The 27314-nt window shown below is 36.9% G+C and overlaps 1 long non-coding RNA gene across 1 annotated transcript in view; it reads left to right on the top strand.

Moving 5' to 3' along the window:
- The first annotated feature begins 395 nt into the window (after positions 1-395).
- Positions 396-27314, top strand: part of LOC123394032 — a 34477-nt gene continuing 7558 nt past the window's right edge. Inside the window, exons 1-2 of the long non-coding RNA XR_006608816.1 lie at positions 396-518; positions 22268-22356. This is a non-coding gene — a long non-coding RNA (uncharacterized LOC123394032). The remainder of the gene's footprint in view (positions 519-22267; positions 22357-27314) is intronic.

Genomic DNA, 27314 nt, shown 5'->3' with positions numbered 1-27314 from the left:
TTGTTATTATTGTTCATTTTTCACATGTTGGACTCCATTACACTATGAATTTGTTCTTTTTTAAGATTTTATTTATTTATTTGAGAGAGAAACAGAGAGAACATGAATGGGGGTGAGGGGCAGAGGAAGAGGGACAAGCAGACTCCTCACTGAACATCAAGCCCCACTCGGGGCTCCATTCCAGGATCCTAAGATCATGATCTGAGCTGAAAGCAGATGCTTAACCAACTGAGCCAGCCAGGACCCCCCCCCCCCCTACACTATGAGTTCTTAGAAGACCAAAATGGGTTTTTGTTTGTTTTGTTTGTGTATAGGTTAATTGCTGGCATATTTAAGAAGAGTTTTCCCCATAATTTCCCCTTAACAAAAACCATTCATTATTCAATATTCATTGTTGATTTAATGCTTGTTAATTTTTAAAAATATTTCAGAATGAAGATTTATTAAATGAAATAAAACAACTTAAAGAGGAAATAAAGAAAAAAGATGAAAAAATCCAACTATTAGAACATCAGCTTGTAAGTATTATAGTGTAATACATAAAGTAGAGGCTTTTCAAAGTGCACAATATATGTGTTTTGTTTTGTTTTTTAAAAAGTCTGGCTGGAATTGAAATTTGGCTTTATTTTTGGCTTTCAAAGTTGCGCTTTTGTGTTATTTTTATATTATATGAATTCTGAAATATGTGATTTACTTCAGTCTAAATATTCAAAAAGCTTAGTCTAAATATTAAGTACTCAAAGTGTAAAGAAAGTCTTCATCAGTCCATTTCAGTGGCCTTCATTTGGATATTCTTACTTACATTCATGTTACTGATGAAAAATAAGTGTCTTTCTTCATATATGTTTAAAGAAATGAACTGGTGAGTTGAGAACAAGGCATTTTTTCTCTGTGAGAAGAGAAATTAAGCTGGATTTTAGGCTTAGATTTCAGTCAGTAAGACTGTCAGAGTGAACAATATGCCAAGAAGATGCTTCTTCCCCATGGATGATACTGAGTGATAACTCAGAGTCATGTTCGAATCTTTGAAACTTTGTAATTGTTACAATTTCAAATGTTAGTCTCATCTAAAATCAGTATGTGCAGTATATTGAACATAATTATAATTTAGTTCATAAAATTGAAAAGGCCAGGATAACACAATAATGGCATAAAAATGACCAGGAAAATATTTGTTGGAAGTCAAAGCATATTTTGGTATAACAAAGTATTTAGTAATATGAATATCACTTAGAATATAAAGGATATAATTTATTGAACTCTGAGCCGCTGAGGTCAGATCACATAGATCCAACTTATGAATAAATAATGAGGACAGATGGATCAGATGTTATTTTTGAGAGTATAAGGAGAACTTAAAAATCTGAAACACAAATGAATGGGTATTGCAAATCAAGGGCCTACCAAATATAAAATTAATAAAGAAAGTAATAAGACCTCATGTTTGTATTTCAAAACTAAAGATAAAAACCTAGCCAGTTTTCAGGGAGAAGAAAAACAGCATTAGGCAATTAAGTAAGCTTCAGATTTTGGAAAAATGTGTTACAGAGCACAAGAATTGTGTCTAGTGCACTTCAGAAAAAGGTTATGCCCTCATATTTTATAAATAAATTTTTATTCATATACCAAGGTAAATTTTCAGACCTTTAATATCTTGAAAACTATGCCATCCGGTTAACTTTGTAAAATTGCTTAATAATGCATACCAAATAGTTGAGGCTAAGATTTAAAAAATAACTCAAGAATTTTAGGAGGTTGAGGGGGCATCTGTGTGGCTCAGTCAGTTAAGTGACTGTATCTGTCTCAGGTCATGATCTCAGGGTCCTGGGATTGAGCCCCACATGGGGACTCCCTGCTCAGCAGGAGTCTGCTTCTCCCTCTCCCTCTGCCCTTCCCCTTGGCTCATGCTTCTCTCTCCTTCTCTCAAATAATAAAAACTTAAAAAAAAAAAAAAGAAAGAAAGAAAACCATTTTTAGGTAGGCTGGATGAGCTGAACTTCCCAGCCAGTAATGGGAGAAAATTTATTGCTCATTATTTTATCTAATGTAATTATATATCATTTGAATGTTGGACTTTTTGAATTTATACATTTTTATTTTCTTGAAATTAAAAAATTTTTAGTTTTTAAATTTTAAATTACTATTAAATTTTTAAAAATGTTTACATTAAGTAAAGTACATGTTTGAGGAAGGAAAATAAGGAATATCCTGAACTCAGAAGTTTTTCTCTTCTACAAATGGATATCTAGAATTATTTTTAAAATATTCTGATATACTTACATAAATTAAAAAATTTTTATGAAATGCTTTAAAATAACTATTAGGTTAGAATAGTATATTATACAAAAGATAATTTTTTTTAAAAAAGACATAGAAAGTAGAAAAATACCAAGGATATCTAAAAACAGCAGAACTAAGGTGACAAATTAGATCAGATGTAATAACAGTAAATGAAAATAGTCTTATCTCTCTTAGTTTCATTGAGGATTTAATGAAAAATCCATTAATTTTCTTTGTATATAAAGAAATTTAAATCAAATAAAATGGTACAATAATGTTGAACATAAAAGGTTGGGTGAGACAAAATGAAATTACTCTCATCAAAAAAGCAGGGGTTGCAATAAAAAGATAAATCTAAGATGGGAAGAATTATGAAAAGAGGTCACTTTATATTGATGTATGGAATGTATATATTGATGTATGGAATTAGGAGTGAAAGGGAGAGCAGTTTATTTATTTTGGAGCAGGTCCTAGAGGAGCAGGGATTGCTGAGGGATTTTTACAGGAACAAAGGGGACTGCGGGTAACATTTGCCTCTTCCACCCCCCAGCATAAACACATGGCCAGCTGTGTGAGGTAGCCAAGTACTGATATACACTACCTAACTTGGTAACACCAAGCCTTGCCCACTCCCTTGTGCTTTGGGGGATCCACTCTTCCAAGTCACGTTTGCCTCAGTCCCCGTACTGCAGATCCCCTCCCCCAAAAGACCTGCACAAACCTTGGCAACACTGTCTCCTGACCCAGGCATTTTGCAAGGCTGGGTTGGCATCAGGCCCATTGGCAGCAGGCCCTGTGGAAACCCTAGGTGTTAAAATTGTGCACCTCAACTGGAAACCAAACACTGCCCACAACAGGCAAAGAGAACCTCTGCAAATAACTGGATTAAAAGAAAAAGTGACCAGGACACAACTGCAAGGCCCACACAACACATATAGGAGAACCCCAGAGGATTGTTGAAGAAGAAAACCAAAGCTGAAGGCACCACAATGTCTGATTTCAAGCTATGTTACAAAACTGTGATCAACAAGATACCATGGTATTGGCACAAAAGTAGGACACATAAATCAATGGAACAGAATAGAGACTCCAGAAATGAACCCTCTACTCTATGGTCAACTAATCTTCGACGAAGCAGGAAAAAATACCCAATGGGGAAAAAGAAAGTCTCTTCGATAAATGTTGATGGGGAGAATTGGACAGCTACATGCAGAAGAATGAAATGAAACTGGGCCATTCTCTTTATACCATATACAAGATAAACTCAAAATGGACGAAAGACCTAAATGTGAGAGAGAAATTCATCAAAATCCTAGAGGAGAACATAGGCAGTAATCTCTTTGGCATTTGGCCACGTTGACTTCTTTCAAGACACATCTCTAAAGGCAAAAGAAAGAAAAGGAAAAAAATGAACTATTGGGACTTCATCAAGATAAAAAGCTTTTGCACAGCAAGGGAAACAGTCAACAAAACTAAGAGACAAACCATGGTATGGGAGAAGATATTTGCAAATGACATTACAGATAAAGGACTGGTATCCAGGATCTATAAAGAACTTTCCAAACTCAACACACAAAAAACAAACAATCCAGTCAATAAATAAGTAGAAGATATGAACAGACACTTCTCCAAAGAAGACATACAAATAGCTAACAGACACATGAAAAAATGTTCAGCATCACTAGCTATCAGGGAAATACCAATCAAAACCACAATGAGATACCACCTTATACCAGTTAGAATGGCAAAGATTAAGAAGACAGGAAACAGCAAGTGGCGAGGATGTCAAGAAATCCTCTTACGCTGTTGGTCGGAATGCAAGCTGATACAGCCAATCTGGAAAACAGTATGGAGTTTCCTCAAGGAGTTAAAAATAGAGCTACCTTATGACCCAGCAATTGTGCTAGTAGGTGTTTACCCCAAAGATTCAGATGTAGTGAAAAGAAGGGACACATGCACCCCAATTAGTGTTCATAGCAGCAGTGTCCACAATAGCCAAACTGGAAGGAGCTGAAGTGTCGTTCAATAAATGAATGTATAAAGAAGATGTGGTTCATATATAAAATGGAATATTACTCAGCCAATGGAAAAGATGAATACCCACAATTTGCATAGATTTGGATGGAACTGGAGGGGTTATGCTAAGTGAAATAAGTCAGTCAGAGCAAGACAATTATCATATGGCTTTGCTCATATGTGGAACATAGGGAATAGCACAGAGGACCAGAGCGTAAGGGAGGGAAAACTGAATGGGAAGAAATCAGAGTGAAGGACAAACCGTGAGAGACTCTGGACTGCAGGAAACAAACAGCGTTATGGAAGGGCGGGGGTTAAAGGATAGGGTAATTGCATAATGGGTATTAAGAAGGGCACATGTAGTGATGAGCACTGTGTGTTATACACAACTAATGAATTGTGGAACACCACATCAAAAACTAATGATGGCTAATTGGACACGATTAAACAAACAAACAAACAAAAAAACAGAACATTCCTCCTTAAATACCAGAATACAGATTCTTTTAAAGTGCACATGGTACATCCTCCCGAATATATCACATATTAGACCACAAAATAAATCTGAACAGATTCAAAAGATCAAAGTCATACCATACATCTTTTCTGAGTACAGCACTATGAAATTAGAAATAAGCCACAAGAAAAAAATCTGGAAAGAGCACAGATTCATGGAGGTTGAATAACATACTATTAAACAATGAATGGGTCAACCAAGAAATCAAAGAAAAAAGAAAAAATTATATGGAGATAAAAATTGCTAGCTTAAGAAGCAAGAAACATCTCAAATAAAGAATCTAACTCTAAACACAAAGGGGCTATAAAAAGAACAAACAAAACCCATAACAAGGGGTACCTAGGTGGCTCAGTGTGTGAAAGCCTCTGCCTTCTGCTCAGGTCATGGTCCCAGGGTCCTGGGATCGAGCCCCACATCGGGCTCTCTGCTGAGCGGAGAGCCTGCTCCCCCCACTCTCTCTGCCTGCCTCTCTGCCTGCTTGTGATCTCTTAAATAAATAAAATCTTAAAAAAAAAAAAAAGCAAACCATAACAAGCATAAGGAAGGAAATAATAAAGACTAGAGCAGAAATAAATAATACAGAAACTTAAACAATAGAACAGAGCAGTGGAATCAGGAGCTGGCTCTAAATTGATAAACACCTAGTCCACACTCATTAAAAAAAAAGAGGACTCAAAATCAGAAATGATAAAAAAAAACACCCAAGAGCATAGAAATGCAAATGATTGTAAGAGAATATTTTGAAAACTTATATGCCAACAAATTGGACAACCTAGAGGAAATGGATGAATTCCTAGAAATGTTACCTTGCAAAACTGAAGCAGGAAGAAATAGAAAATTTGAAAAGAGCAGTTATCCAGAATGGAATTGAATCAGTAATCAAAAACTACCAACAAACAAAATCAGGTAAAGACATCACAAAAAGAACTTTAGGGCAATATCTCTGATAAATAGTTGCAAAATTCCTCAACAAAATATTAGCAAACTGAATCTAATAATACATTAAAATGAACATTAACCATGATCAAGTGGAATTTATTGCTGAGATGCAAGAATGGTTCAATGTGATATCACCTCAATAAGAGAAAAGATAATGATGATCATTTCAAGAGAGGGCATAAAAAACATTTTGGTAAATTACAACATCATTCAAGATAAAAATCCTCAGCAAAGTAGGTTTAGAGGGAACATACCTCAACATAATAAGGGTCACATGTGAGAAACCCATGGCTAACATCATACTCAATGGGGAAACCTGGGGCTTTTCCATTAAGAGCAGGAACAAGAAAGGATGTCCACTCTCACCATTTTTATTCAACATATCACTGGAAGTCCTAGCCACAGCAATCAGGCAACAAAAAGTAATAAAAGCCACCTATCCATCCATCCATCCATCCAACAAAAAGTAATAAAAGCCACCTATCCATCCATCCATCCAACAAAAAAATAAAAGCCATTCATCCATAAGGAAGAAGTAAAACATTCACTGTTTGCAAATAACATGATACTCCATATAGAAAACCCAAAGACTCCATCAAAAAACTACTAGAATTGATAAATGAATTCAGTAAATTTGCAGGATAGAGAATTAGCGTACAGAAATCTGTTGCATTTCTATATACTAATAATGAAGTAGCAAAAAGAAATTAATAAAACAATCTTATTTGCTGTTGCACCAAAAATAATAATTAAAAAAAAAAAAACCCTAGGAATAAACGTAACCAAAGAGGTGAAAGACCTGTACTTGAAAACCATGAAATATTGATGAAAGAAATTGAATATGATAGAAAGAAATTGAAAGACATCCCATACCGTGGATTAGAAGAATAAATATTGTTAAATTGTATATACTACCCAAAGCTATCTGCAGTTTTAAAATAGTTGCTATCAAGATACCAACAGCAACTTTCACAGAACTAGAAGGAATCCTAATATTTATATGGAGCCACGAAAGACCCCAAATAGCCAAAACAATTTTGAAAAAACAAAACTGGAGGTGTTTTAGATGTCAGGTTTTATTAAAATCATATCAATGTAATCAAAAGTAATCAAAACAATGCCCTTGGCATAAAAATAGACACATAGTCAATGGAACAGAATAGAAAGCCCAGAAATAAACCCACAATTATATGGTCAATTAATCTATAAAGAAAGTAGGGATATCCAATGGGAAAGATCGTCTCTTCATCAAATGATGTTGGAAAACTGAACAGCTACTTGCAAAAGAAGGAAACTGAAGGACTTTCTTACATATACACAAAAATAAACTCAAAATGGTAGGAGGAGACAAGCTTGTGGGGAAGTAGGAGGAGGCACCGTTTCAACCTATACTCCAAAGTGAGCTGATTACCTGGCAAAGAACTCTGATCACCCATGAAATCAGCCTGAGATTAGAATTATACACTTCTGGATCTCAATGGGGGCAGAAGACGCTAGTAGGCAGGTAAAGTGGAGTGGGAACATTGGACTGATATAGGAAGATAAACAAAAGGGGGAGGGAGCCACCAGAAGCAACCCATTGGAAAGTAATACCCCAATACGAGAGTGCCCTGCGATTGGGGACCAGCATTAACTTGGATTCTGGTTGAAAGCACTCAAAAAGAGCAAAGGATCGTTGGGGGGAAATTGTGGGAATTGGGTGGTTAGGGACAGGGGCTTGAGTCCATCAACCCAGGACAGCCACCACTGGCGCTGAGCCAGAGAGAGTGCAGCGAAGAAGCCAGATCTTGGTCCCTGAGTGGCTGGTGTGCCTGAGAGTGTCTGGGTGGCAGCACAGCTGAGGGTGAGGGAGCCTTGCCAGCCAGCAGAATCACAGCCTTTTGCACTCTCCATGGGCGTGCTGCACTACCAGAGTCTGAGTTGTGCCCTACACCCTCCCTAAGAGAGGTGCCTTCAGGTGCCAGTTGGCGCGCGCTCAGAGCCAGAGAGTCTGAGCACTCCCTACCCAGGCCAGCGTGAAATTCTCAGTGCTGCTTGGGACCTCTCTAGCATGGCTATCTTGGTTTTCAGTACAAGCAGGAGTTCCTGTGTCCCCAGAGACTCTGAGTAGGAATGTGCTCTGCCAGTGGGTCAGGGTGAATTTATGTGCTCTGGAGCACCCAGAGGGGAACAGACTGAGGCTTCTCTCTGAGAGGGAGGTCTGGGTGCAGTTTGCTTTTCTCTAAACCTCCAAAAAACCATCAAAAGCTGCCAAGGAGAGAGAAAACAGACAAAAAACCTTCAGAGAAAAAAAGCCTGAAAAACCAGTTTCCTCAGAGCCCACCCCCTTGATGGGGGCAGGAGGACTTAACTCTAGCAAGACTCCCTGAAAATCCACACAGCAGGCCCCTCCCCCAGAAAGCCAGAAAGACAAAAAAAGACAAGAGGACAACCACTACTACTTCGTAGATACAACCTTTATTTTTAATTCGTTCCCACTATTCTGGTTCATTTTTTTAATATATAACTTTTTAACCTATTTACCATCACAATGAAATGTCCAGTTCATAAAATTCCATAATAACCTTTTAACCTGAACTTTTTGATACATATACCTGTGTTTTTCTTTTGCTTTTCTATTTTTTTAATTCTTTGAATTTAAATTAATTTTATTTTGGTTTATTCTTTGTTTTTTTATATTTGTATAGAGATAAGCTTCAAGGTAATCCCCTTTCCCCAATCAATGCTACCCCTATAGGTAAGCCAGTTTTTAATCCTCCTTTATCTTAGGAAAGTTGAGTCCTTTAAGAAAGATATCAAGATACATCCAGGAAGAATCAAAATAAACTTCCTCACCCACACTGAGAATTTATAACCACTCTCCCATCATTTTCTTCTGCCAGCGTTTCTGTGTATTTGTTTTTGTCCTGGTAGTATATAAATCTTACACTTGGGGTTGTTTTTGATGAGGTTCTTTTTTTTGCTTTTATTTATTTATTTTTCTCCTGTCATCTACATTTGTCAGTCTTTTTGTTTGTCTGTTTTTGTTTGTATACTTCATAAATCTTACCTTGGGCCCATTTGGGCTGGGCCTTCTTTTATTTTATCTTTCTTTTTTTTTCTTCTCTCTCTCTCTCTCTCTCTCTCTCTCTTTCTTTCTTTTTTCTTTCTTTTTGGTGGGGACTCTTGATTGCTCAGAAGTCTTCCAGGGTGCACCTTGCCTGCACCATGGCCCATACAATCAGCTACACATCCATTCAGCCATCTCTCACCAAAATGACTAGGAGGAGGAATGCCCAACAGAAGAAAAATTCAGAGACTGGGCCTTCTGCATCAGAGCTATTGCATGTGGACATAGACAATATGTCAGAAAGGGAATTCAGGCTAACAATTATTCAGGCAATAGCTAGGTTGGAGAAAGCCTTTGATGACAAAATGGAATTGATTAGGGCAGAATTGAAAGCCGCCAGGGATGATGTTCACAATGTTCTCAATGAGTTCCAATCTAATCTAAATTCTCTAAGAGCTAGGGTAACTGAGGAAGAAGATAGAATTAGTGATCTGCAGGACAAACAGAGAAAAGGGAGCAGGAAGAAGCCTGGAACAAACAGCTTAGAAGCCACAAAAACAGAATTAGGGAAATAAATGATGCCATGAAATGTTCCAATGTCAGAATTATTGGAATCTCTGAGGGGGAGGAGAAAGAAAGAAGACTGGAAGATATAGTTGAACAAATTCTCCACGAAAATTTTCCCAGTCTCGCGAATGGAACCAGCGTTTGTGTACTAGAGGCAGAATGGTCTCCCCAACAAGATCATAGACTCTAGGAAGACCTCAAGACACCTGATCGTGAAAATGATGAATCATAATTGTAGACAGGAGTTCTTGAAAGCAGCTAGGGCAAAGAAATTCCTTATGTACAGAGAAAAGCCCATCAGAATAAATCAGACCTGTCCACAGAAACCTGGCAAGCCAGAAAGGGCTGGCAAGACATATTCAAGGCACTAAATGAGAAGAACATGTAGCCAAGAATACTTTATCCAGCAAGACCGAAATTCATAATGGGTGGAGAGATAAAGAGCTTCCAAGACTGGCAAGTTTTAAAAGAGTATGCAACCACCAAGCTGACTTTGCAGGAAATACTAAGGGGGGGTTTTATAAAAGAGGAAAAATCCTAAGAATATCATTGAACAGAAATATATGGGGACAATCTATAGAAACAAAGACTTCACAGGTAACACAATGTCAATAAAAACATATCTCAATAATCACTGTCAACATGAATGGCCAAAATGTGCCCATAAAATGACACAAGGTTGCAGATTGTATAAAACGACAGCACCCATCCATATGTCATCTACAGGAGATACATTTTGAACATAAGCATACACCCAGACTGAAAGTGAAGGGATGAAGTATCTTTCATAGCAATGAGCTTCAAAAGAAGGCTGGGGTAGGAGGAGGAGTCAAGATGGCGGAGAAGTAGCAAGCTGAGACTGCTTCAGCTAGCCGGAGATCAGCTAGATAGCTTATCTAAAGATTGCAAACACCTGAAAATCCATCGGCAGATCGAAGAGAAGAAGAACAGCAATTCTGGAAACAGAAAATCAACCACTTTCTGAAAGGTAGGACCGGCGGAGAAGTGAATCCAAAGCGACGGGAAGATAGACCCCGGGGGGAGGGGCCGGCTCCCGGCAAGCGGCGGAGCAACCGCGCACAAAATCAGGACTTTTAAAAGTCTGTTCCGCTGAGGGACATCGCTCCAGAGGCTAAACCGGGGCGAAGCCCACGCGGGGTCAGCGTGGCCTCAGGTCCCGCAGGGTCACAGAAGGATCGGGGGTGTCTGAGTGTCGCAGAGCTTGCGGGTATTGGAACGGGAAAGCCGGCTACAGAGACAGAGCTGACAGTAAGCTCGCAGCTCCGTGTTACCTTGAACCGGTCGCAGGCTCGGTGAGCTCGGAGCGCGGCCGGAGGTCAGGCAGATGGGAGTGACTGGGCGCTGTTCTCTGAGGGCGCACTGAGGAGTGGGGCCCTGGGCTCTCGGCTCCTCCGGGCCGGAGACCAGGAGGCCGCCATTTGTATTCCCGTCCTCTGGAACTCTACGGAAAGCGCTCAGGGAACAAAAGCTCCTGAAAGCAAACCCGAGCGGATTACTCACCCCGGCCCCGGGTAAGGGCGGTGTAATTCCGCCTGGGGCAAAGACACTTGAGAATCACTACAACAGGCCCCTCCCCCAGAAGATCAACAAGAAATCCAGCCGAGACCAAGTTCACCTACCAAGGAGTGCGGTTTCAATACCAAGGAGAGCAGCAGAATTCCAGAGGAGGAGAAAGCCAAGCACGGAACTCATGGCTTTTTTCCTGTGATTTTTTTTTAGTCTTGCAGTTAATTTAATTTTTTCTTTTTCATTTTTTTTTCTTTTTTTTTTTTTTTTTTTCTCGCCTTCGGGTAAAATTTTTTTCTTTTTAACTGTTACCTTTTTCTTTTTTAACGATTTTTTACTAGTTTATCTAATATATATATATATATATATATTTTTTACATTTTTCTTAGGTGTTTTCTTTTTTTAAAATTCTTTTCTTTTCTTTTTTTTTTTTTTTTTTTTTTTTTCTTTTTCTTTTTTCTCTCTTCCTTTTTGAACCTCTTTTTATCCCCTTTCTCCCCACTCACGATTTTGGATCTCTTCTAATTTGGTTAAAGCATATTTTCCTGGGGTTGTTGCCACCCTTTTAGTATTTTACTTGCCCCTTCATTTACTCTTATCTGGACAAAATGACAAGACGTAAAAAATTCAACACAAAAAAAAAGAACAAGAGGCAGTACCGAAGGCTAGGGACCTAATCAATACAGACATCGGTAATATGTCAGATCTAGAGTTCAGAATGACAATTCTCAAGGTTCTAGCCGGGCTCGAAAAAGGCATGGAAGATATTAGAGAAACCCTCTCGAGAGATATAAAAGCCCTTTCTGGAGAAATAAAAGAACTAAAATCTAACCAAGTTGAAATCAAAAAAGCTATTAATGAGGTGCAATCAAAAATGGAGGCTCTCACTGCTAGGATAAATGAGGCAGAAGAAAGAATTAGTGATATAGAAGACCAAATGACAGAGAATAAAGAAGCTGATCAAAAGAGGGACAAACAGCTACTGGACCACGAGGGGAGAATTCGAGAGATAAAGTGACACCATAAGACGAAACAACATTAGAATAATTGGGATTCCAGAAGAAGAAGAAAGTGAGAGGGGAGCAGAAGGTATCCTGGAGAGAATTATTGGGGAGAATTTCCCCAATATGGCAAAGGGAACGAGCATCAAAATTCAGGAGGTTCAGAGAATGCCCCTCAAAATCAATAAGAATAGGCCCACACCCCCGTCACCTAATAGTAAAATTTACAAGTCTCAATGACAAAGAGAAAATCCTGAAAGCAGCCCGGGAAAAGAAGTCTGTAACATACAATGGTAAAAATATTAGATTGGCAGCTGACTTATCCACAGAGACCTGGCAGGCCAGAAAGAGCTGGCATGATATTTTCAGAGCACTAAACGAGAAAAACATGCAGCCAAGAATACTATATCCAGCTAGGCTATCATTGAAAATAGAAGGAGAGATTAAAAGCTTCCAGGACAAACAACAACTGAAAGAATTTGCAAATACCAAACCAGCTCTACAGGAAATCTTGAAAGGGGTCCTCTAAGCAAAGAGAGAGCCTACAAGTGGTAGATCAGAAAGGAAACAGAGACCATATACAGTAACAGTCACCTTACAGGCAATACAATGGCACTAAATTCATATCTCTCAATAGTTACACCCTGAATGTGAATGGGGGCTAAATGCCCCTGTCAAAAGACACAGGGTATCAGAATGGATAAAAAAACAAAACCCATCTATATGTTGCCTCCAAGAAACACATTTTAAGCCCGAAGACACCTCCAGATTTAAAGTGAGGGGGTGGAAAAGATTTTACCATGCTAATGGACATCAGAAGAAAGCAGGAGTGGCAATCCTTATATCAGATCAATTAGATTTTAAGCCAAAGACTATAATAAGAGATGAGGAAGGACACTATATCATACTCAAAGGGTCTGTCCAACAAGAAGATTTAACAATTTTAAATATCTATGCCCCCAATGTGGGAGCAGCCAACTATATAAACCAATTAATAACAAAATCAAAGAAACACATCAACAATAATACAATGATAGTAGGGGACTTTAACACTCCCCTCACTGAAATGGACAGGTCATCCAGCAAAAAGATCAGCAAGGATATAAAGGCCTTAAATGACACACTGGACCAGATGGACATCACAGATATATTCAGAATATTTCATCCCAAAGCAACAGAATACACATTCTTCTCTAGTGCACATGGAACATTCTCCAGAATAGATCACATCCTCGGTCCTAAATCAGGACTCAACCGGTATCAAAAGATTGGGATCATTCCCTGCATATTTTCAGACCACAATGCTCTAAAGCTAGAACTCAACCACAAAAGGAAGTTTGGAAAGAACCCAAATACATGGAGACTAAACAGTATCCTTCTAAAGAATGAATGGGTCAACCGGGAAATTAAAGAAGAATTGAAAAAAATCATGGAAACAAATGATAATGAAAACACAACGGTTCAAAATCTGTGGGACACAACAAAGGCAGTCCTGAGAGGAAAATATATAGCGGTACAAGCCTTTCTCAAGAAACAAGAAAGGTCTCAGTACACAACCTAACCCTACACCTAAAGGAGCTGGAGAAAGAACAAGAAAGAAACCCTAAGCCCAGCAGGAGAAGAGAAATCATAAAGATCAGAGCAGAAATCAATGAAATAGAAACCAAAAAAACAATAGAACAAATCAACGAAACTAGGAGCTGGTTCTTTGAAAGAATTAATAAAATTGATAAACCCCTGGCCCGACTTATCAAAAAGAAAAGAGAAAGGACCCAAATAAATAAAATCATGAATGAAAGAGGAGAGATCACAACTAACACCAAAGAAATACAAACTATTATAAGAACATACTATGAGCAACTCTACGGCAATAAATTTGACAATCTGGAAGAAATGGATGCATTCCTAGAAACATATAAACTACCACAACTGAACCAGGAAGAAATAGAAAGCCTGAACAGACCCATAACCAGTAAGGAGATTGAAACAGTCATTAAAAATCTCCAAACAAACAAAAGCCCAGGGCCAGACGGCTTCCCGGGGGAATTCTACCAAACATTTAAAGAAGAACTAATTCCTATTCTCCTGAAACTGTTCCAAAAAATAGAAATGGAAGGAAAACTTCCAAACTCATTTTATGAGGCCAGCATCACCTTGATCCCAAAACCAGACAAGGATCCCACCAAAAAAGAGAGCTATAGACCGATATCCTTGATGAACACAGATGCGAAAATACTCAACAAAATACTAGCCAATAGGATTCAACAGTACATTAAAAAGATTATTCACCACGACCAAGTGGGATTTATTCCAGGGCTGCAAGGTTGGTTCAACATCCGCAAATCAGTCAATGTGATACAACACATCAATAAAAGATAGAACAAGAACCATATGATACTCTCAATAGATGCTGAAAAAGCATTTGACAAAGTACAACATCCCTTCCTGATCAAAACTCTTCAAAGTGTAGGGATAGAGGGCACATACCTCAATATCATCAAAGCCATCTATGAAAAACCCACCGCAAATATCATTCTCAATGGAGAAAAACTGAAAGCTTTTCCGCTAAGGTCAGGAACAACGGCAGGGATGTCCATTATCACCACTGCTATTCAACATCGTACTAGAGGTCCTAGCCTCAGCAATCAGACAACAAAAGGAAATTAAAGGCATCCAAATCGGCAAAGAAGAAGTCAAATTATCACTCTTCGCAGATGATATGATACTATATGTGGAAAACCCAAAAGACTCCACTCCAAAACTGCTAGAACTTATACAGGAATTCAGTAAAGTGTCAGGATATAAAATCAATGCTCAGAAATCAGTTGCATTTCTCTACACCAACAGCAAGACAGAAGAAAGAGATATTAAGGAGTCAATCCCATTTACAATTGCATCCAAAACCATAAGATACCTAGGAATAAACCTAACCAAAGAGACACAGAATCTATACTCAGAAAACTATAAAGTACTCATGAAAGAAATTGAGGAAGACACAAGAAATGGAAAAATGTTCCATGCTCCTGGATTGGAAGAATAAATATTGTGAAAATGTCTATGCTACCTAAAGCAATCTACACATTTAATGCAATTCCTATCAAAGTACCATCCATCTTTTTCAAAGAAATGGAACAAATAATTCTAAAATTTATATGGAACCAGAAAAGACCTCGAATAGCCAAAGGGATATTGAAAAAGAAAGCCAACGTTGGTGGCATCACAATTCCGGACTTCAGGCTCTATTACAAAGCTGTCATCATCAAGACAGCATGGTACTGGCACAAAAACAGACACATAGATCAATGGAACAGAATAGAGAGCCCAGAAATAGACCCTCAAATCTATGGTCAACTAATCTTCGACAAAGCAGGAAAGAATGTCCAATGGAAAAAGACAGCCTTTTCAATAAATGGTGCTGGGAAAATTGGACAGCCACATGCAGAAAAATGAAATTGGACCATTTCCTTACACCACACACAAAAATAGACTCAAAATGGATGAAGGACCTCAATGTACGAAAGGAATCCATCAAAATCCTTGAGGAGAACACGGGCAGCAACCTCTTCGACCTCTGCCGCAGCAACATCTTCCTAGGAACAACGCAAAAGGCAAGGGAAGCAAGGGCAAAAATGAACTATTGGGATTTCATCAAGATCAAAAGCTTTTGCACAGCAAAGGAAACAGTTAACAAAATCAAAAGACAACTGACAGAATGGGAGAAGATATTTGCAAACGACATATCAGATAAAGGACTAGTGTCCAGAATCTATAAAGAACTTAGCAAAACTCAACACCCAAAGAACAAATAATCCAATCAAGAAATGGGCAGAAGACATGAACAGACATTTCCTGCAAAGAAGACATCCAGATGGCCAACAGACACATGAAAAAGTGCTCCATATCACTCGGCATCAGGGAAAATACAAATCAAAACCACAATGAGATATCACCTCACACCAGTCAGAATGGCTAAATCAACAAGTCAGGAAATGACAGATGCTGGCGAGGATGCGGAGAAAGGGGAACCCTCCTACACTGTTGGTGGGAATGCAAGCTGGTGCAGCCACTCTGGAAAACAGCATGGAGGTTCCTCAAAATGTTGAAAATAGAACTGCCCTATGACCCAGCAATTGCACTATTGGGTATTTACCCTAAAGATACAAATGTAGTGATCCAAAGGGACACATGCACCCGAATGTTTATAGCAGCAATGTCCACAATAGCCAAACTATGGAAAGAACCTAGATGTCCATCAACAGATGAATGGATCAAGAAGATGTGGTATATATACACAATGGAATACTATGCAGCCATCAAAAGAAATGAAATCTTGCCATTTGCAACAACATGGATGGAACTAGAGCGTATCATGCTTAGCGAAATAAGTCAAGCAGAGAAAGACAACTATCATATGATCTCCCTGATATGAGGAAGTGGTGATGCAACATGGAGGCTTAAGTGGGTAGAAGAATAAATGAAACAAGATGGGATTGGGAGGGAGACAAACCATAAGTGACTCTTAATCTCACAACAAACTGAGGGTTGCCGGGGGGAGGGGGTTTGGGAGAAGGGGGTGGGATTATGGACATTGGGGAGGGTATGTGATTTGGTGAGTGCTGTGAAGTGTGTAAACCTGGTGATTCACAGACCTGTACCCCTGGGGATAAAAATATATGTTTATAAAAAATAAAAAATTAAAAAAAAAAAAAAAAAAAAAAAAAAAAAAAAAAAAGAAGGCTGGGGTAGCGATTCTCATATCAGATAAATTAGATTTTAAATTAAAGACTGTAGTCAGAGATATAGAAGGACACTACATCATTCTTAAAGGGACTGTCCACCAAGAAGATATAACAATTGTAAATATTTATGCCCCCAATGTGGAAGCAGCCAATTACATCGGAAAACTGTTAATCAAGATAAAGAGTTATATTGATATGAATACATTAATAGTAGGAGATCTTAACACGCCTCTCTCAGTAATAGACAGATCATCCAAGCAGAAAATCAGTAAAGAAGAGCATTGAATGACACATTGAACCAGATGGACCTCGTAGATATACATAGAACATTCCACCCTAAAACAACAGAATACTCATTCTTCTCAAGTGCACATGGATCCTTCTGCAGAATAGACCACATACTGGGTCACAAATCAGGACTCAACCTATACCAGAAGACTGAGATTATTCCCTGCATATTCTCAGATCACAAATGCTTTGAAACTGGAGCTCAACCACAAGGAAAAGTTTAGAAGGAATTCAAACACCTGGAAGCTAAAGACCACCTTGTTTAAGAATGCTTGGATCAACAAGGAAATCAAAGAAGATCTTAAAAATTTATGGAAACCAATGAGAATGAAACCAACTTCGGTCCAAAACCTATAGGATACAGCAACAGCGGTCCTAAGGGGGAACACATAGCCGTCTAAGCCTCTCTCCAAAAAATTGAAAAATCCAGAATACACCAGTTGTCTCTACACCTTAAAGAACTGGAGAATCAACAACAAATTAAGCCAGCTCCACACACAAGAAGGGAAATAAGCTCAAATTGACTTTTTTTTTTTTTAAAGATTTTATTTATTTATTTGACAGACAGAGATCCCAAGTAGGTAGAGAGGCAGGTAGAGAGAAAAGGGGTCCCTGTTGAACAGAGAGCCCGACGTGGGGCTTGACCCCAGGACCCTGAGATGATGACCTGAGCCGAAGGCAGAGGCTTTAACTCACTGAGCCACCCAGGGGCCCCAGGAAATAAACTCAAAATGGCTTGAAGACCAAGGTGCCTGGGTGGCACAGTCAGCTAAGCATCTGCCTTCAGCTCAGGTCATCATCTCAGGGTCCTGGGATTGAGCCCCAAGTCAGGCTCCCTGCTCAGGAGGGCTCTGCTTTTCCCTTTCTCTCTGCCTTTCCCCCCCACTCATTCTCATTCTCATTTTCATTCTCATTCTCATTCTCTCTCTCTCAAATCAATAAATAAAAAATCTTTTAAAAAAATGGATTAAAGACCTAAATGTGAGATCTAAATCCATAAATATCCTGAAAGAGAGGATAGGCAGTAATTTCTCTGACATTGGTCATAGCAACATTCTTCTGAGGCAAGGGAAACAAAAACAACAATAAACTATTGAGATTACATCACAATTAAAAGCTTCTGCACAGCAAAGGAAACAAACCAACAAAACTAAATGACAGTCTACTGAATTGGAGAAGATATTTGCACATGACATATCCAAGAAAGGGTCAGTATCCAAAATATATAAAGAACTTACACAATTCAATACCAAAAAGACAATCCGATTTAAAAATGCACAGAAGACATGAACAGGCATTCCTCCAAAGAAGACCTACAGATGACCAACAGGTACATGAAATGATGTATCATTTATCATCAGGGATAATCAAAATCATAGTGAGATAACACCTCACATCTGTTAAAAACGGGTTAAAGTAAAAAACTCAAGAAACAAGTGTTGGCGAGAATATGGAGAAAAAGGAACCCTTGTACACTATTGTTGGGAATGCAAACTGGTACAACCACTGTCAAAGACAATGTGGATTTTCCTGAAAAAGTTAAAAATAGAATTATTCTATTTCAGTAATCACACTACTGGATATTTACCCAGAGAATACAAAAACACTAATTTGAGGGGACATATGCACCCCTATGTTTATCTCAGCATTGTTTATAATAGCAAATTACAGAAGAAACCCAAGTGTCCATCAATAGATGAATGGATAGAGATATGTTTTATATATGAGAGTGAGAGAGAGTGTGTGCTTGGATGGATATGTATACATACATATATGTAATATATATGTGTACCATTACACACACAAAGATGCATATATGTATGTGCATTGGAATATTATTCAGCCATAAGAAAAAATGAAATCTTGCCATTTGCAACAACATGGATAGAGATGAAGTATTATGCTAAACAAAATAAGCCAATTAGAATAAGACAAATGCCATTGGATTTCATTCATGTGTGGAATTTAAGAATCAAAACAAGCAAATAATGGAAAAACAAACTCTTAACTATAAAAAACTAACAGGTGGTTACCAAAGGGGAGGTGGATTGGGCGGGGGTGAAATAGGTTAAGGGGATTAAGAGTGTGTTTGTCTTGATGAACACAGTGATGGATAGACTTGGTGGTTCACTATGTTGCACATCTCAATATATCACTGTATGTTAACTACACTGGAATTTAAGGGGAAAAAAATGTGAAGGATTTTCAAGGTGATTTCAAAGTCCCTTTCTAGTTCTAGCTATCTATGCATTTTATCTTAACCTGAGTTTGCATGTACACTTTCAGAAAATTGACAATATAAAGTGTTAAATTCATATTTTGTGTGAAAAGTTCATATATAAAATCAGATTGCAGTGCTCCAAGTATTTAACTGGATTGTATAGAAGCTCAGCTATTTAAATCTTATTTAAAATGCTGAGAATGCTCTTTTATTTTTCCCTAAGTATACTAAGTAGTAAGTTAATTTAGATACATTTACACATTGGAGCCTTAGAATAATCTGGTGAAATTATTAGTGTAGAAATTTCTTTATAGAGTCATGGAAAGTAGAACTCAGCTTAAGCAGGTTAGCTGTGTCATAGATTTGAAAAACTGGATTATATACCTGGTTTCAAATTCTGCCCTGAAACTAAATAGCCATGTTGTTTTAGGGAAGTTACTTTATTTCTCCTCAGCCTCTTCTGTATGTGGGTGTAATAAAAATAATACAATATAGGATTATGATAGTCTAATAAACTATGTATGAAAACCGAGTAATGCTATACCTGGGCCATGGGTGCATGATTAATACTACTCTTATTGATGATTTGCCCCAAATCACCCATCTAGTAAATCAGTGTATATCTTAAGGTGTTATGTTACAAGTAAAAGTCTTTAACTAAAAGAGGCTTAAAAGTTAGAACATCTGTAAACTCAAATAACAAAATTGTGTAGATCTCATGGTTACTTAAATGGTCATTTCGGTAATGGTGAAGTTCTAGGTTGGTTTTCTGGAATCTTTTTGGCTGTCCTGTGCTGGTTACAAGATGTATTCTGTAGTTCTGTGTGTCATATACTCCTGTATTAGTCCCCAAATGTAGGAAAAGGACCTTCTTTTCTCTAGTATGCCTTTAAAAAAAAAAAAAAAAGACATTTATTTATTTCAAAGAGAAAGAAAAAGGTAAGGAGAGGAGAGAAAGAGAATCTCAAGCATGGGGCTTGATGCAGGGCTGGATCCCACGACCCTCAAATCATGACCTGAGCCAAAACCAGGAGTTGGATGCTTAACTGACTGAACCACCCAGGCATCCCTCTAGCATACCTATTTTTAAAATCAAGAGCACATTCTCAGAAATTATCCAGACTTTGCGTATGTTTTATTGGCTAGGTTTGGAATCTTTATCACTTCCTAAGCATGGTAGAATGGGATTAATCTGATTGGTTCACACTAATCAAAATATATCATTGGGTCAAAAGGTAGGATACACTTTCCTGAATATGGGACTACATAGAATGTGAGCCTCCAAACAGAATCTGTCAGCAAAAAGAAAAGCATGTGGACAGGGAATGAGTCGGGTAGTTTGTTTCACATCTATTGAAATGTCACTAAAAACTAGGTTTTTTATAAATTATAAAAAATTCAAACATTTGCCTAATATTGTTCTTCATATGTTAGTTAACAGATTGACTACAAAAAGGAAATTACTTCTGGAACTGCAGTAGTCAGGATAGAATACATAATGTGCTTGCACTAAGATAAATATTTTTTCTTTATATACCTTCCATATATATTAAAAGTTATGTCCTATTATAGTGAATTCTCTTGAGACTTTTTTTAAAAAAAATATTTTTATTTTATTTTACTTTTGAGAGAGAAAGAGAGCATGAGCAGGGGGGAGGGGTAAAGGGAAAGGGAGAGAGAGAATCTCAAGCAGACTCTGCACTGTGCCAGATGCAGGGCTCCATCTCAGGATTCTGAGATCATAACCTGAGTCGAAACCAAGAGTCAGATGCTTAACCAGCTGAGCCACCCAAGTGCCCCCATGAGACTCTTAAGTTGCCTACTTAATATGGTGAATTTTGTTTCATTCACTATCCCATTTTTTAGGAATGGGAAATATGTCTGTACTATAAGAAATGGAAAATGTCTATTCTGCAGAGATTTTTGTTTTTAATTAGATCTTATTTTATATATGGAAAATGGATTGATTGAAAATAAGAAAAATAAGAAAAATTCTGAATTTTGGTAAATTTTAAAAAATAAGACACCTAATTTTAATTTGATGCAGTAGTTAAGAATTTGTTATGTAGGTTTTCCTATAAGAAAGTTTACCTCCAGTGAGATTGTTTAATAAATAATATATATATTCCAATATATGTATTGGAATATAACAGTACTCCACACTAGGGAGAAGTTCACATTATGTCTTCTTGTTCTTTTTAAAAATTTGATCATTATTTATTTGAGAGACCAAAGTTTCCACAAAAGGTACGTTGCTTTGTGTTGTCTAAATGAGTTTGCTTTGAGTGGAATCATATGCAGAGAATTCATTTGTGAACTGGAATGGTCAGATGGATCTTGTCAAAATTCAGTGGTCCTTCAAATTCTTTTGTTCAATAAGGGTAAACACATCATTAAGAAGGCTTAAAAGCACACCACACATGTGAATAGACAGCCTTATCTGTGGACCGGTGGTGTTTAATATCCATAGAGTGCCATCAAAAATGAATTTAAGAAACTCTGGTGTAGTGACTGTAGTACCATTATAGTTTAGAGAAATACATTATATTTTGCAATTGTATTCCTTATAATCTGTATATTTGTTATATATATTCTACATTATTATATATACATTATTATATATATTAATATATATTATTTTTATACACATAGTATTATATATATTTATACACATAAGATCGTAGATAGTGTATTTATGGACAGTGTAAGAGATTCCCAAGGTTAATTTTCACTATACAGAATTTTAGCTTTACTGAGTGACTCTGGAATCCAGTCTCTGAATAAGATGGGAGACTAATGAATAGACCTGGATGTTTGCTTTTTTTTCATGAGGGTGATCTTTTACCCTTTAAGAGAGCCTCTAATTATTTTTTAAAAGATTTTATTTATTTGTTGGATAGACAGAGATCACAAGTAGGCAGAGAGAGAGGAAGGAAAGCAGGCTCCCCGCTGAGCAGAGAGCCCACTGCGGGGCTTCATCCCAGGACTCGGGGGTCATGACCTGAGCTGAAGGCAGAGGCTTTAACCCATTGAGCCACCCAGGTGCCCCAACCTCTAATTATTTTTGTATGTATATATGTGTATATAGAATTATACCCGTGTAAATTTTGTGGTTTTATTCAGGCAACTCAGTGTAACTGCCACCAAAATTCTAAAGAGGAAAATGCACATATGCTGATAAATATACTCAAACACCCTGGAGAAGAATTCCTGTAAGTAACATATGCCCTTAACCTCTTCTCTTGTCATTTACTCTTTTGATGTTCGTTTCACTCTTTTTACTTTAATCTAATAATTTTGAATCTGCCATGGCTGTAATTTTTTTTTTTAGGTAAGTTGATTTTTCTTGTCTCTTATGTGCTTTCTAAAGCTTCTCTTGTGTGTCTTATATAAATGAATGTGCATTTAATAGCTTTTCTGTTCTGCACACTACAGCGCATTTTATTTGAATGTTTAGTCTCCTCTCATTGCATGTATTTATGAGAGTGGTATTTCTCCATGCCCTAAAAGAAGTAGAAATTTAAAAAGAAATGCAGTCTTCCCTTTTTAACAGCATGACTCTTTGGAAGTACGTGATGTAGCTTATTCTTTTGTTGTTGTTGAAACTTTCAAATATATTCTGTTATAATTACTCAGATGTTGAGGCTGTTAAGAATAAGTGCATTAAAATATAGATAGTAAAGGTTTATGTTTTAGGCATGGTTAGGGAATGGTTTCTTCTAAACAGTATAAAGTAACCAAGTTTTCTTGTTTTTCAAAACATATTTAGGCTAACATACACTGACCATAATTTAATCTGAGTTCTGAAAATAAGTTCAGGATGTGCCTGAGCCAGAGGGTCATCGCATGGCCTGCTAGTCATCCTAATCCTGTTGTTGGGTGCCAACTAATAGACATTTTTTGTTAAGAGAATGCCTAATAAGCCACATTTGACTCTTCTTTTGCCTTGTTTAACAGTGGAATCGTAGTAACAGAAATGAACAGGGAACCATAATGGTTACTATAATCAACAACCCAATTTTTAAAACTTAGCTATAGGCTTTAAAGTTTATAAAATACTTTTTTGTTTTTTATCTAATAAGTAACATTTTTGTGTGTGCTCACATAAGGTGCGATACTAATAATTTATTCAACAAAAGTTGATGAGTCTCTCCCATCTCAGTTATTAGGCTCTTGAAGTAGAAATAAGAATTGGGGAAGAAAATGCACAGACCATTCAGGATTGCTTCTTTCATGAGCAGGTGTTATTAAAGGGACTGGTGGTGTGATACACTTAGAGTGCATTGAGTTCTGTTAGGTTCAAAGGATTGGGAAAGTCTAGTCTGAAGAATCAAGGAGCTTGGTGAAAAAGGTGAAGGTTGTGGTTGAATTCTAGAAAGTAAAAGATGTCAGTAGACAGAGAAGATAGAGTATTTCTTTAAAGGATGTGGAAGCTTAGTGTGAAGGAAATTTCAAAACAAGACTATGCCTTTTGCTTCTAGATGAAAGTTTGGGTTTCCCTGTTTCTTCAATTTTCCTCACAGATGTTTGTATTTTCAGACACTATTACTAAGTAGATTGGTGATTTAAGTGTGAGATGTTCCATTTTCCCATCCTCATGGGAGTTTTTATACCATCTCTGGATTCCTTCATCTTCTGTTCTGAAAACTGTTAATCAGACAAAAAGTAAATGGTATAAAACCAACCCCAAGACATTGCTCAGTTATTTTACTATAATTTGAGCGAAATGAAGGTCAGTTTTCCAGCCTAGTACTTTAATAAACCCAGACTTCAGGCTTCCTTGTTATCTACTGAATAGGAATCACTTGGCTTAGCACCTTTGCTTATAGTTATCCAAGTTAACAGAAGGCAGGGAGGTTAAATGGCATATTAAAATTTCCATAGTCAGTCAGTGGCTAAGATAGGCTACTGACTGCTAGTACAAGGTTCTTTCACCCAGAGGTGCGCTGAGGAGCCTTAAAGGATTGAGAGATATTTTGCAGATTGAAATGGAACAAATATCCTTGACAAAAGGAACAGTACAAGTAAAGGTGATGAGGTAGGACGATACATTTAGACAACAGTAAGTATATGATTTTGGCTGTAACACAGTTGTATGTTTAGGAAAGTAGTTGAAGTTGTGTAAAGTCCATTTAATTAAAAAATAGAATTAAAAATTTTATCTGCAAAAGTAGTTTTATTGAGTTGTATTTAAAGAGGTAGTTACATATATTTTACTTAGTTAGATAATTATTAACTATTGAGGTTAAATTTTTGAGTTTATTCTCTCATTTTTTATGTTTTTTGGACTTAGGATTCATTTGAAATAAAATTACCTTATTTTTAGAAAACCATTTACTATAATGAAGATTTTCTTTTCTCTTCTAAAAAGTTATACTTGATTCTGCATGTTCGTTTTTTAGCAGGAACCCAACATCTTTAAGCAAGATGTTGGTGATGGGGAGGTGCAGTGGGATCCTTCTTTGACCACAGTGATTTTGTTAGGTAGCAGTTTGGGGAATCAAAGCATGTTGTATTTCAAAATCTCCAGGTTGAGTGTAGGTAACATTTTTTGATCTGGCTAGTAAGACTTCGGGAAGATTGAAAGTTAGAGTCTGAATCCTTGTTCTTTACCATTTCCTGAATATCTTGGGGAATTTAATTGCCCTTCTTGACACTCTTAGTTGAGAATCTCCTTCAGAGGTTTATGAGGCATATGTAAGCATGTCCTCAGAATACTTCTGGCATCCAAGGAAATAATCTGGTTATAGTAGAAGGCACAGAAGGATGGTAGAGAAGAGAGAGGTACCATTCATAACACTTGTTGGCAGTCATTTGGGACATGGAAAGAAAAATGAAAAAAAATGGATATTTTTAGAAGAAATGAAGGAAAATAAGGGTGCTGGATTTTAGATTTAGAGAGGGAAAGACAGAGGAAAAGGAGATATGAATGAGCTGTCAGAAAAGATGCTACCTTAAGAGGAAAGTGGAGGGTGCCCGGTGGCTCAGTTGTTAAGCGGCTGCCTTTAGCTTAGGTCATGATCCCAGGGTCCTGGGATCAAGGCCTACATCAGGCTCCCCGCTCAACGGGAAGCCTGCTTCTCCCTCTCCTGCTGCCCCCTGCTTGGGTTCTCTTTCTTTCTGTGTCTCTCTCTGTCAAATAAATAAATAAAATATTAAAAAAAAACAAAAGAGGAAAGTGGATAAGTCTGCTTCTGGTGAAATAATTTATCTGAGGGACAGAGTACCCAGATAAAATGGTGAAATGGATAACATGAAAAGAACAGTAGTGTGGAAGGTATCTAATCATTCACACAAAAACAGTTGAAGTGAGACTAGGAATACTAGGAAGATGGTGATTATGTGAGAAGATTCATTTAAAATTTTAAACTTATAAAAGTTTATTTTTAAAGATAGTATGACATTATTATTTGTGTACAAGCATGTTCTTATAAGTAGCATTATCTTGGACTGAATTAAATATTTTTAATGTATTTCTAGTATTGTTTCAAAGCATTTAACATCACTGTGTGAAGATTTGCACATTAAGTAATTCTAAATTTTTGCAATATATACATTTTACAGAGCCTTTGTTTAAATATCTTAAATGAACTAGAGAAGCCAAAATAGCAAAAAAGAGAAAATTTCTAAAAAAAAGAAAAAGAAAAAGAAAACATTTCTAGACTCAGACCATCAACTGTCTTATTATTTATCCCTTGAATCTCAAAAAAGGATTGTAAAATGGACACAAAGGATCTTCTTGGCCTGTCAGATAATGAATGGCTCACCTGGATTCCTTTTAAAATTTAGTGTAGAAATAAATGCTGTCTTATCAGTATCAGTGAGAAAGTTGCCTACCAGTTGAAATTCAGAATATGCAAAATTAGATCTGTTACTAGTTTTCTTTCATATCTTAAGAACTCACTTCATTATATAGCAGAGAGGTGAGGAAAGATGATTTCCTATGTATTTTAAAATGTTCTCTTAGAATTAGCTTCTAGTAGCGGATCAGAGATTTAATCCATTTTATAGTTTAATAGATATGTATGTGACTTACATAAATTCAGCAATTAGAATATGGTCAGGATTATCAGCAATTCTTTGTGCTTAGAATTAGGTTCTCATGTCTCAGATTTACTAGATTATACATACAGTTCAAAATATCATAGTCAAGTATGTTCCTATAATAGCTATTTATAAAATAGAAAAGATAAAATCAGAAAATTGTATCACAGACATATCACAGAAATCATGTCAACTGTTCATAATTTCCCAAGGAGAAGGAGTTTGCTAACTTCCTAGCAGCATGCTATATGTACTATTAAAGAACTCTGCTCCCTCCCTTTTTCTGCTTGCCTGGGAGATAACATAAAATACTACGTGAAAGGGAACATCATAACCTAAAGATGTGTCTTAAGAGAACTCTCTCCTTAGTCCTTTTTCTTTCACACTGTATGCCTTCCTGATTTGAGAATGGGAAGCATTATTAGTTAATTTTTATGTGAGATTAATGTCCTGATTTTATACTTTGTCATTTCATTTTATCCCAATTGGTGAGGTGTTATATTACTACTCATATATATTCCAGAGGGAATTAAGGATTTCTTTGTGGAGGTCTTTATTTACATTCACTGTTGTTTATATATAGCATATGCCACTAGAAGTATTTTTTAAGTGAAATATACATATAAATTGGTATTTAAACAAATAATTATAATGTGATCATGAAATTATTTTTAAATTTTTGGTGCCAAAGAAAAAAAATTTTTATGTGTGATCATTTTTAGATATGGACCATTGAGTATGGTCTGTGTTTCAATGAGCTAAATGCTGACAGGAGCCATCTTTACTGAGACATCACATGCCAGCCACATGTATTTATGACAATACAACAAGAATCCTATTATGTGTATTGTTACTCTGATTTTTAAACATTTATACTATAGCTTCTTTGGATACATCTGAAACCACTAACAAAATAGAATTGTTTTTCAAGGCTAAGAACAAATTAAATATGACCATTTTAGCAATTGAGTGATTTATCTAGTCATAAATTTTAGGGGTATCTAAATCAGCACCCTCTAATACCAAATGCCAGAAATCTAGAAAGAATTTTTAAAATTTTTTTTTTTAAAGATTTTATTTATTTATTTGACAGAGAGAGATCACAAGTAGGCAGAGAGGCAGGCAG

The sequence above is a fragment of the Mustela putorius genome, unplaced genomic scaffold, assembly GCF_011764305.1.
Source record: "Mustela putorius furo isolate JIRA1106 unplaced genomic scaffold, ASM1176430v1.1 tig00001157_pilon_pilon_pilon, whole genome shotgun sequence".
Classification (NCBI taxonomy): Eukaryota; Metazoa; Chordata; class Mammalia; order Carnivora; family Mustelidae; genus Mustela; species Mustela putorius.
This window is presented reverse-complemented; position numbering and strand designations above follow the sequence as displayed.